General features: G+C 44.7%; 1 long non-coding RNA gene across 3 annotated transcripts in view; it reads right to left on the minus strand.

The window, feature by feature from the left end:
• Positions 1 to 4,725: 4,725 nt before the first annotated feature.
• The window catches only part of LOC142498637 (uncharacterized), a 30,618-nt gene continuing 22,309 nt past the window's right edge, over positions 4,726 to 13,034 (minus strand). For 2 of the 3 annotated variants that reach the window (XR_012802513.1, XR_012802511.1), the window contains one exon: positions 4,726 to 8,014. This is a non-coding gene — a long non-coding RNA (uncharacterized LOC142498637). Of the gene's footprint in view, positions 11,817 to 13,034 lie in introns of all 3 variants that reach the window. The other variant, XR_012802512.1, reaches the window with a different exon arrangement.

The raw sequence follows: 13,034 nt of genomic DNA on the forward strand, positions 1-13,034 counted from the left end.
TTGAGATGGTGCGCTGGTGTTTACACTGAAGAGGCTCCTTACGTAGTCTTCAGTGCGTTGGGCTGGATCCTCTGAGGCTATCCGTCTGTACGGTTGCTCCCCGCCATCCTGTCTCGCACCTGCTTCTAGGACTTCAGCTTGGGCTATGGTGGCGGCGGCTTCCTTCTCTTGATTTAGGGCCTCTAGGTTGACGTCCACCTCTGCCTTTTTCCATGCAGCGGTGGCAGTGGCTGCCTGCTCCTCCTCTTCTAAGCGGGCCCTTTCTAGTTTTATGACTGCCTCTTTCTGAGCGTATGCGGCCCTGGCACGTGCGGCCTCTGCGGTGGCTCGCGCCTTGGTGGCGTTTGCGCTTGACGCGTGAGATTGCGCTGATCTTGCTGACCTTGATGAGTGCCTGGATGCGCTGGAGCGCTGTGATGCGGTTTCCAGCAAAAGATCCTTTCTCCTACTCTCAGCCTCCGTGATAGTGGTACGCACGCGGCTGTCTCGTGTCAGGTCAATGTTACTCTGTAAGTCTCTTTCTTGTAGGCTTTCGCTGGTGTTGACACTGGTCAGGTAAGTAATGTATGCCTCTGACAGCTCTTGATAATGCGAGTGATCCGTCCTTAATTGCGTTATTGCCTGCTCGAGCTGTTGCGCATAGTTGCCAACACTAGTAACATTGCGTATTCCCAGTGTGGTTGTTTCCCAGGCCAACTCTAATTTAGCGCGGTGTGCTTCAATGTCAGTCTCGTATTTTTCGCGGCCCTTTTGTGTCAGTGTGACTGTCCGTTTAGGCCTTGCGTCTGCCTGCGCCTGTTGCAGTTGCGCAGAAGTCTCTGTGTCTGAGTGATCACTCTCCTGCGTGATATCTGGTGAGGCTCTGAGTTCTGCCATGCTGTAGGTGTGTGTAGGCCTTTAGCCAATGCGTGTGGCGTGCGGTCTTTTACCTGGATCAGCGATGGGCGTCTGTCTCAGATGATGCCGAGCGGTGTCCTGCAGCGTGCAGCGTAGGGGTAGCTGTACTCACAGGTGTCCGGTGGCTCTGACCCGTGTCCTGGTGGGTGTCCGGTAGCGTGGCCCTTGATGGCGCAAGCCATGGGGAAGTGCGCAGGGGTAGGTGAGATGGTGACTCCCCACTATGGAGCTGTGCAGAGGGTGGACTCAAAAAGACAGAGAAGGCAATAGAGGCTGTGTGTGTAAGATGCACTGTCTGTTTGCAAGGCTGCTGCCTTGTGTGCAAGGTTGTTTGCTGGCTGTGTCCAGTGTGAATCTGCTTGCTTATTTGTAAGGCTGCAGGCTGTGTGCAGTTTTCTGTTTGAAAGGCTGCTCTGTGTTATCATAATGTCTAGAGTAGCAGCTCCTGTAAGTGTCTGTAAGGCACACGGTATCCTTTTCACTATTCTGGAGGCCAGGGTCATGTGTAAGATGATTAGCCCAGATAGTTTCAACTCAGCCCTCTTTTCAAAGCACAACAAGTTCTGTATCTTTTCTTTACTTTATTTGGGGAAAGCAGCATAAAAGACAGGCACTTGTGAAGAGATGTTGGTGTTTAGATAATGTCTCTCTGTGGGTGCTTTGTAGTTAAGGACAGGTGAAAAGGGTAATCCTACCACGAGAGCAGTTACAGCAGGTACTCACTCAGCCAGTGGGGATGGTGGAAAAGGAAGTCCCAATGTATGCTGGGTAGCAAGATAGCCTGGGGACAGACCATCTGTGGGCAGAGCAGAGGGGGAGAAAGCAGGCTAGCCCATTTGAGAGAAAGGCTGGGGCTGCTATAGCAACTCACTGAAATGTCTAAGGGAGCCACAACATGTAGCAATAATGTTGCATTTCTGATACAGCAAGCTGCTGGGACAGGGGAAATAACACTGTGTCTATCACACAGGCACTGTGTGTGTGCACAGAGCAAAACACATGCAGCTGGAAATGAGAAACTGACGGGCAGAACTGCAAGGAAGGGAGGGGGGTGAAACAGAAATGTAGTTCTTGTTCCATGACACTTCTAGACTGCAGGCTTAGAAATAGTGCCCAATGTCATGCAGTAGCTGCAAAGGCAAACAAGATCTTATCTTGCATCAAACGGGCAATGGATGGAAGGGAAGTAAACATAATTATGCCCCTTTACAAAGCACTAGTAAGACCACACCTTGAATATGGAGTACAATTTTGGGCACCAATCATAAGAAAATACATTATGGAACTAGAGAGTGTACAGAGAAGAGCCACCAAATTAATAAAGGGGATGGACAATCTAATTTATGAGGAGAGGCTAGCTAAATTAGATTTATTTACATTAGAAAAGAGGCATCTAAGAGGGGTATGATAACTATATACAAATATATTCGGGGACAATACAATGAGCTTTCAAAAGAACTATTCATCCCACGGCAGTACTAAGGACTCGGGCCATCCCTTAAGGTTGGAGTTAAGGACATTTCACCAGCAACATAGGAAAGGGTTCTTTACAGTAAGGGCAGTTAAAATGTGGAATTCATTACCCATGGAGACTGTGATGGCAGATACAATAGATTTGTTCAAAAAAAGGTTGGACATCTTTTTAGATGGGAAAAGTATACAGGGATATACCAAATAAGTATACATGGGAAGGATGTTGATCCAGGGATTAATCCGATTGCTAATTCTTGGAGTCAGGAAGGAATTAATTTTTTCCCTTACTGGGGTTTTTTGTTTGCCTTCCTCTGGATCAATAAGTAAGTATAGATATAGGATAAAGTATCTGTTGTCTAAATTTAGCATAGGTTGAACTTGATGGACCTATGTCTTTTTTCAACCTCATCTACTATGTAACTATGTAACTATGTAAGACTAGACAGAACGTTAGCGTGCATGCTCAGGACTCTTCCTACCTCAGCCGGGTCGACGTTTGTGTGGCTGAGCATACTGTAACGCATAGCTCACCACAAACCAGACACGACCGCGAGGCTGAGGTAGGGAATTGTATAAACGCCAACCCACAACCGCGAGGGCGCACCTAGAGTGTAGATTAGTCTTGCAAGCCGGGTCCGGAGTATAGAAGGTAGAATTGCCGTTTATACTTGCCGGGTCAGGATTGGAGAGTAGCGGATCGTTGGGGTACTTTGCCAAGGTCAGGATTGGAGAGCGGAGAGTAATCGTTGCGAGGATAGCTGAGGTCAGGAGTAGAGAGTTCAGAATGGTCGTGCGTAAGCCGGGTCAGGACAGGAGTGATGTGGAGTCCAGTAACGAAGCAGGGGTCAGGCAGCAGCAGGAACAAGGCAGGATGCAACTAGGTACAAGGCAGGGATGTAGCAAGGTACTGCGTCACACAAGGTTATGCTCAGCAATGAGAGAATGAGCAGGCAAATCATATAAAGGACTTCCCTCCAATAGGAAGACAGCAAGGAGCCAGGAAGAAGAAACCTGATAGGCTGCTGGGTCGCACAGGTGCGCCCTATTGTGCAGCCTGATTAGAAGTGAGGGCGGAATTCCGTGTGGTATATTGCACCCCGCGCGTCACCAGCGTCAGAGCGTGGAGACCCGATTGTGCACCACTCACGCGCTCACCGCATGCCACCGACGTCAGAGCGGTGGCGGAGTCCGGAGGCTGGACCCGCAGAACGAGCCGATCGCGCACCATCCGCGTGCGCGCGTGTAGGAGGGCCGCCGCAACGTTGCGCATCCTGGGCGTCTCCAGAGGTTGAAGGGAAGGTATGATATGATGAGTTTAAGCCGCCAGGATGGCGAATCCTCACACTGCAGGGCTGGGAGGATAGGCTTCTTGGCAACCTATGACCCCAAAGTCCAAAGAGGTACCTGTAAGCAGGGGGCTCTTTATGTCGGTCTCTGGGTTGGGTCCTTTGGGGGGGCACTATTGGGGTTCCAGGATCTGCTGCGCCCTGAAATAGAGGGTCTTTTTTAGGGTGTCTTTCCGGCAGCATAGTCCTTCTGTGTTCAAGACAACTGTTCCTTGTGAGTCTCTTCTGGCAACACAGTCCTTCTGTGCTCAAGAGATCTACTGCAGTTCAAGCAGGAGGCTTTTCTACCTTGCTGCATACCCCATAGGAGCATTTTAATATAGTGTCACTGAAACGTCGTAGGGGTAGGCTTATTGGCTTATCTGCTTTACATAGCATTTCCTTGGAGGGATATGTCTCCTCCCTTCAGGAAAGAACCCCTACCATTTTTCCAGTTAGAACAGGTATATCACACTTCAGTGTCAGTCTGCACAGCACCCTCCAAGAGTAGGTGAATGTATAAGGCTGGCAGAAATAAATATATGTAAGTTTTATTATATTCACACCAGGGAATTTGTGCACCCACAGTTTACCTCTATAGTAAATGGAAAAATAGGGTAACCCCAATTATCGAGGCCACTACCAGGCACTATGGAGTGTGTTTTAGGAAAGAAGGTTTGACGCCGGTATACAGGTGATGCAGGTAATAAGGCAATATTGGGGTATCTCCGATACTAACAAGGGGAGTGGGGTACTGGAAAACCGGTTAGAGGTACAAGGGGACACCTCCCAAGGGGGCGCCCCCAAGTAAATCACGGCCCGGCTACCAATATATCCTCACCTGTCTCCCCTGTGTATCGCGTGGAGGTCCCTTGAAAGCCGTTCCTGTTTGCGGCTGCAAGCTTGATCCTGGAGGCTCTGTGTGCTGGGATTCTGCTTGCTGGCGTCTGCGTGCCCCAACCGGATATGATGTCACAGATGAAAAAAATGGAGATTGCTTCCGAGGTTCACAGCACCTTCACTCAGCCAGTTGTATGAATATAAAAAACTTTATTAGTAACCAGCAATGTACAACAGCATGAACACTCTTACGCGTTTCGTCCAAGCCAGGACTTTTTCAAAGAGTGCTGTTCATGCACAATGTCCCAGTTTATATAGGGAGAGAGTTAGATCAACAGCCAATCATTTCTAAGGTCAGATAAATCTACCACTGCGGAAATCAATTAGGTGATTCGCTATACTATAGGACTGTTTATATCACATCGCTCTATACATGAAGGGACATACAGAGATGCAAATATTGCATACATTGTTAACAATGTTAAAATGACAGCCTAATGCTGTATAAAATTAAAATTAAAATCATACAAGGCATTATGTTCAAATACTGGTATAAATAAAACATTAATAAATTGTATAATAATTAATTAATAAATTTGATCTGAAAGAAAGTGGATAGGAATTGTAACTTACATAATCATAGAAATAAATGAATAATGTAACATAGAATTAATTCTCAAAACTTAATAAATGTTATAATACACATTGTGGACATTTTGAATTAACATTATATTAATGATTTTTCTATAATGGGTAATGATACCCAAATAGACATAATTTGGACATTAAGCACACCCTGAACACCTTTCATACTGGGCCATCACCCCACCAAGAAGTGCTTGAGCTCCCAGTCTTGGTTGATTCCAGCCGGATGGAGTGTGTTCAGGGTGTACACCCAGTACATTTCTTGTTTATTCAATACACCTTCCCTATGTCCTCCTCTAGCATGACAAGGTATATGCTCAATAGCAGTATAGGAGAAATTATTTATACCTCCTTTGGGGCATCTAGAGAAGTGTCTAGGGACAGGGTGGGTAGTATCATTTCTTTTGATTAGTCTTAGATGTTCTGCTATGCGAGTTTTAACAGGTCTAATTGTGCGTCCTACATACATTTTGTTACAGCCACATCTTAAAAGATATATAGTAAAGGACGTATTGCAATTTAGAAACTCCTTAATAAAATGGTTTTTTTTGCGTTAGATTCCGATTTTACATATTTGGTACTGTGGACATACCTACACATAGAACAATTTCCACATGCAAAAAAGCCCTTAGGGATCCCTTTTATTTTATTAGAGTTTGACTGAAAATGGCTAGGTGCCAGGTGTGATGCTAAAGATTTAGCCTTCCTAAATGTGAATCTTGGCCCATTTTTTATATACTCTACAATATCCCTGTCAAGTGACAGAGTATGCCAATGTTTATGTATGATAGCACATATTTGTTTACATTGTCGATTATATGTGGTAACAAAAAATGGACTCAAATCACTTAGCTCAGGGACAGGTTTTGTTTGATCCATAAAACGTTTCTTTTTCTTATATTTTTCCAGGAGTACAGAACGATCCAAAGATCTTGCATGTTCAAATGCCGTTTGGATATCCCTGCTGTTATAGCCTCTGGCCTGAAATCTTTGAAACAATGCTTTTGATTGTGAATAAAAATTCTCATCATTTGAACATATACGTCTTAACCGTATAAATTGAGCTTTAGGGATGCCTTTGAGTAATGATTGGGGGTGGCAACTTTTTGCTGACAGTAATGTATTCCTAGAATTGGGTTTACGGAATATATCAGTTTGGATTTTTTGATCATGGTCGATGTACAGGAGCAGGTCTAGATAATTTATACAATTAATATTATGCTCATAAGTAAATTTAATATTTCTGTCATTAGAATTAAGTAGATTGATAAATGTAAGAAGTGATGATTCATCGCCGTCCCATACTATGATGAGATCGTCGATGAATCTTTTGAAATAAATTATTTGTGAACGATAGATATTATTGCTGTGATAAATATATTGTGCTTCCCATAAACCCATAAATAAGTTTGCATATGATGGTGCAAAACTCGTGCCCATTGCAGTGCCTAACAACTGGCTTGGACGAAACACGTAAGAGTGTTCATGCTGTTGTACATTGCTGGTTACTAATAAAGTTTTTTATATTCATACAACTACCTCTATAGTAAGGTAACTATGATACTGGCTTTAGGCAGCTTTTCCTTGCACTACTCCCAATAAGCATATGCTTTATTTAACCCCTTCAGGGCTTTCTCACATTTTCACTAGTCCATGGGATAATAACTACATATATTCAGTGTAGGTACCTGCAAATTCGGTTATGCCTTGATGTTCGCTGCAGGCTTATAACGCTTTGGCCAAAGGATTTAACGAAATAACCCTTATTCATGAGATCACTTTTTTATTTTAACCCAATTGGTAGGAGCGCAGGAATCGTTCTTTTTGTTTTTCTATTTGTAAAGCCTGTCTTTTTACCAGCAGCAAACCTCTATAGGGAGGAGCACAGTAATATGTACAGGCTTTTCTACCTATCTGATAACCCAGGTGGAGACTGGTTAATTGTCTGTAGCTGTAATTAACCAGCTCCCTGCGGCATTACTCTTACTATTGAATCCCCTTTAGACTGGAGTTCTGCCCTTTCAGAAGCATATTATTTTCACTAGTTTGAGCGTGTTTTTTTTTATTATTAATAAGACATCAGCCTTTCATTCCATTGTTCCAACATGTTCTGCTAAAATAATTATAAAGGGAAGAAGTGATTGTTTGATATCCAGAGCCTAAAGGAACTGCAGACAGACATGTCAGTGCAGGAGATAGAGAAGTCTGTATGCAGAGGTTCTGTGATGTAGGAAAGACAGCAAGTTCAAAGAGAATGTTCTGATACATGTCATGATGTAGCATGGCCACTTTGAGAACTGAAAAGGAAATATCCGCTGTTCACAACAGGTGCAGCATTTTGTGGAAAGCATTGAGCATTTATATACAGATGTGGCAGGTTTCATTGTCCCCCTTTGGTGGGATGTGGTAATATTCTGCACTGTGACGATAGGACCTACTTACTATTCCGTATTCTAACACTCCAGGACACAAAAGGTTTATTTTAGTCAGACGTTACATCTTAAAAATACATGTTTTGTTTTATTGGTGTCAGGCCAGAATGATCCGGGCGTTTTTCTGTGATTATGTCTAAAATGGGGTTTTCGTAGTGTAACCTAGTCTGGGATTATGGGGTCAAGGCCGCCGACAGGGGGGGGAGAGCCACGACATGTGTCCCGGGCCCGGTGGCTGCAGCAGGCTATACCGGCTAGCCCTGGAAGTTTGGCCTGGCCAGATGTCGGGCCCAACCTCTACGTCCAGCTGCTGGGTCTCTGATTGCTGCCAGACTCCGGGTCTCTCCAGCTGCTGCGGGCTTCACTTCCACGCCAGGATGCAATAAAGCGGGCTTCATTATTCTAGGAGATACAGAAAGAAAGTTATGAGGTTATTTTTACTCTAAGTCTTTTGAGTTTTAAAGATCCTCTCACCCCATCATAAATATCAAGAGATTGATGAAGGGGAGTTAAGGACACGCCTATGGATAAAAAGCCTGTATTTGGGATATGAAATTAGAATGCAACAGGAGTGTTTTATGTCAATAAGACACATGAATTCTCATATTCCAATCTCCACGACCTCTTGGAGAGATCTGTTATTATTATGTGGTGATGTATTTAGAATTTCTGTTTTGATTCTGTTTATTTTATGAAACTGTCTGCAATTATTATATTGTATGTTCTTGTAACATTCTTTTTCTGTAACTAAGCACTGTACTATTTTTGTATATTAAATCTATAATATAAGCACTGTTTTGGGGTTCTAATTGAACTTTGCACGCTTCAGACATTTTTCTACAAAAGGTGTGTTAATCATCTTTTTCCTAAGAAACAGGGACAAGGACAGCGGCAGTAAGACTTAAACTATCCTTGGTGGTGGCAGTGAATTGATGTGTAGTGTGAGGGGTTAGGGGGAGATATCACTCATTTTAGGGACCCTGTGGGAAGATAAGTGAGTCAGCTGGATAGCTGGAGGTATTAATCCTTGTCACATACACAAGACACGTGCTCACAGGTGTGTCGTTCATGACATGCACCAACACTGCTATTGTAAACTTCCCCCAACACACAGATAGACGAAATAAAAAGCCTACAGTGTTTCACTTATACCGCCTAACTACAGGGTCACACACAGCAGTCAACTCTATTACTTCCTTATTAAATCTTATTATTAGAGTGAAGAAGAAAAACTAGAAGTAAAAACTTGAAAGTCTTACAATGTACAATAAATCTCCAGTTAGTACCGATGTTCAAAACTTTTGTAAACTGCATCAAAGTGGCTGAACAATAACTTATAACTAGGTCATTTACCACAATCCAGGTCCTATGTCTCCACGTACCGGCAATGCCAACAATAATGTACAACCTATTTGTCTTTCAGACATGGGGCAGCATGTCATCACGGTCACTGTATTCTTTTAAGAATGCCAAATGCACTACAAGGCAATTGTTTAACTAATTAGAGCAGTGGTTCCCAACCTTTTTTGAGCAGGTGTTATTTTAATCTAAAATGTAGTGCGATGCGTCATGTGGGTGCCATATAGAGGAGTTTAAACAGATTGGCATTACTATTCATTTTGTAGATCCTGCTTTACAACCTTCATCTCTACAGCTACTGTATGGCACCCATGCTGCTTTCCCCTCAGTTTATCTGCCCCTAACCTAAATTTCTAAACATACTTCAAAGGGGAATAAGGAATAAACAAAAAGAATGAACAATTGGAATATATGGCAATTGTGAGGTACTGTATGGGTGCTAGAACTGCCTGGTAGGAAAAGGCCTGAACCCCACTGTAAGAGGGAGGTGCAGACATACACACAAGGAGACAGTTTTGGGTGAAATTAAACTTGGCTTTATTGAGCCTGTCCATTCAAACACATTACAGCATACAAACACAAAAATAAACAAAGCAACAAACACCTATCCCTGTGTAAGGGCTAACTTACTTCCCCAGTCCCCCTCTACAAGACTGGAAGGAAAAGCCCCTTACTAGCATATCATCCCAAAGTCTCAAGCGGTACCTTAAATCAGGTGGCCCTTCATGTCAGTCTCTGGCAGGTTCCTGGGTCCTCTGTGTCCAGGAATATAGGTGGCTGGGTGTCTTGAACTCAGCACATCCTTTCTGCTCAATACAGTATCTGTGTGCAGTCTTCTCTGCTCTCATGTGTCAGCACAGTTGTGTGCTATGGAGTCCTTTCTAGGCTTCTCTCACAGGAGGCTTTTTAACATGTCTGATTACCAGGTGGAAACTGGTTAATTGACTGCCTGCAATTAAACAGCTCCCTGATGGATTTCAGAGCTCTGAGGCTGCTTTATTTAAACAGGGATAAGTCCCTGTTATACCCACCAATGCATGTGCATGCAAGAGAAGAAACGAAATACAGAAGCACACCGCAGATAGTACAAATGTATATGTCCACCCTTCTTTCTCTAAATAGGACCTGTTAACTAGCTCTATACACAAAGGCACAGCATAAAAGTGTGGCGGAGTAAGAGGGTGGGTAAGAACGGGGACAGGGAAGTGAGGCTACACTACCCTAGGTAGCTTGGTGAGCATGGTGGTAGGAAGTAGTTAAAAATTTAAAAAGTCTAAAGCAGATAGGGGTGCACCAAACATAAAAATGTACAAAATGCAGGCTGCAGGAATACATGGATAAGTGCAAAGTGATACAATAGTGTCACGGGAAACCAATGCTTTTAACACCAAAATACCCGGATCCTTTGATTGAGCAAAGCAAGAGATAAAATAAATTGTGGTTTATTTACAGAATGAACATACACAGCTTGATTTACAATTACAACAAAAAATACACTTACTAGTTACGCTGTTAAGTCTGGTTACAGGATGGATCTTTCACTGCATGATGAATCTTGTTACATGATGGAACTCCTTCCCCATGGGCTGCAGGGTTTTTTATGCACTAAACAGGCCTCAACTTAACCCATGCAACCAATCTACTCTGTGGGAATAATTCCTTCCCCCTATCACGGATTTGCCACTACTTTGCAAACCAGGCAGGGGGGCTTCTCAGTCTGCTCTGGGCATGTACCGACTTTGCACCTTGGCCGCTTAGCATACTGTCACGGCCCCCTTAAATCTCCAACATCACCGTAATTATTCGGGGCTGTTTGCTTTTACAGCCGAACTTGGCCGCGCGCCAGCCGCATCTCTTGGCCGCGCGCCAGCCGCATCTCTTGGCCGCGCGCCAGCCGCATCTCCATTCAGCGCTAATGGTGCTGAACATTGAAAGCGCCAGTGGCGTCGAAACTAAAGAAAAAAAGCCCGCGTCTGCCCGCACATTTAAAAATCCCGCGGTGGCGGCTGCAGGAGACTAAAAACGGCCACCACTGTATGAGGCCCGTCCCCTCTACCTGGCGCCGCTCAGTCTGGGCAGAGCAGCCATTTGCCAGGATGGCTTATTGAAATTCTCTTCTTTTCCCCCTCCTTGCTAACAAAAGGTTTGTATTGATAGCATTTGAAGCTGCCCAGGACGGCGTATTGAAGTTTTCCTGCCTTTCCCCCTCCTTGCTAACAAAAGGTTTGTATTGATAGCATTTGAAGCTGGCCAGGATGGCGTATTGAAGTTTTCCTGCCTTTCCCCCTCCTTGCTAACAAAAGGGTTAACACCTCCATATCCTGGATTGCCTTTGAAACTGGCCAGAAGGGCTTATTGAAATTATCTTCCTCTTCCCCTCCCCCTTGTTAACAAAATGGTTAACACCTCCATATCCTGGATTGCCTTTTGAAGCTTACTTTAATAAAAATATAAACCTTGGGTACTTTTAAAACCATTTTCTTTTCCACTTATACAGAGAAACCTTGCCAAATCATACACTGAACCCCCCCCCCCTTTGTTCTGTTTTTTGGGGGGGCATATACCGGGGATCTTTGAATGTAATTCAATTCCCTGCCCAGTCTTACTGTTCTGGTCTGTGCTGAAGCAGGGAGATTTGGTGGTGAGCTGCTACTGCTTTCTAGGGAGGATTTTATCCGGTGGTCTGTGTTCCTGATGTCCTCAGGGATCTGAGGGGATCCCTGAGTAAAGGTTTCGGAGTAACCCGCAATACTGGCCCCCTTCTACCCAAACACACCCTGACAACATTTTACCGTAAAATCACCTCTGAAACTCACGCCCTGCACCTCTCCGCTTGTTGGCACTCCTGGAACAGTAAAATTACACATACACCTTTATTACAAATGCAGTTACAGTACATGCCATGATTGGGTTGAAGAGCTGACAATCACAATTCCCCAATATGGCTCAGGGGCACCCAGCCGGGCCAAATACCTTTATTTACTTGCCTGGGTACCCCTTCACCGTCACACCTCCCCACCTCAAAGTGTAGGCGCTGTTACAACCGCCCCATCCGGCGGTTTTGGCTGGCCGCACAGCTCTTGAGGTTACATGTTCAACGGGACTGTCCTTACGGGATAGTCCGTCCGCATTGCTGCGCTCACTGCCTTTTTTGTGTTGTATTGTAAAGTCAAACTCTTGCAGAGCAAGACTCCAGTGCAGGAGCTTGGCATTTTTCCCTGGACACCCGCTGTAACCAACTTAGGGGATTGTGATTAGTGATCAGGGTGAATGGGCAACCGTATAGATAGGGCTGCATCTTGCACAGTGCCCATACAATCGCCAAACACTCTTTCTCAATAGTGGCATAACCCACTTCCCTGGGCAACAGTTTGCGGCTCAGGTACACCACAGGATGCTCTCCTCCCTCCTCACCCACTAGGCTGAGCACAGCACCGATACCAAAGTCAGAGTCATCGGTCTGCACCAAAAACTTTTTAGAATAGTCTGGTGCAACTAAGATTGGAGCACTGGCCAGTGCAGTCTTTAATGCCTGAAATGCGACTGCACAGACGGGAGACCAGACAACCAGAACTGAGAGTCGCTTCTATGTCAAATCAGTCAGGGGTTTAGCCACAGCACTGTACTGAGGGACAAACGTCCTATAATAGCCAGCGGTGCCTAAAAAAGCCATAACCTGCTTCTTTGTCTTGGGGACGGGCCACTGCACTATTGCCTTAACCTTATCTGGTTCAGATGCCCTCCGCCCTCCATCCACCCTGTGCCCTAGATACAACACCTCAGCCATTCCTACTAAGCACTTAGTGGGTTTCAAGGTAAGCCCTGCTTCCCTATTTCTATCTAGCACCGCTGCTACATGCACTAAATGTGAATCCCATGAATTACTAAAGACAGCAATATCATCCAGGTATGCCCTTGCGTAACTCTGCATCCCTTCTAACAACCTATTGACCAGGCGTTGGAAGGTAGCCGGGCATTCTTCACCCCAAATGGCATCACTAAAAACTCATAGTGGCCACTCGGAGTGGTGAAGGCTGTCTTCTCCCTAGCCTCCTGGGTCAGG

This window comes from Ascaphus truei, chromosome 7 (genome assembly GCF_040206685.1).
Source record: "Ascaphus truei isolate aAscTru1 chromosome 7, aAscTru1.hap1, whole genome shotgun sequence".
Taxonomy (NCBI): domain Eukaryota; kingdom Metazoa; phylum Chordata; class Amphibia; order Anura; family Ascaphidae; genus Ascaphus; species Ascaphus truei.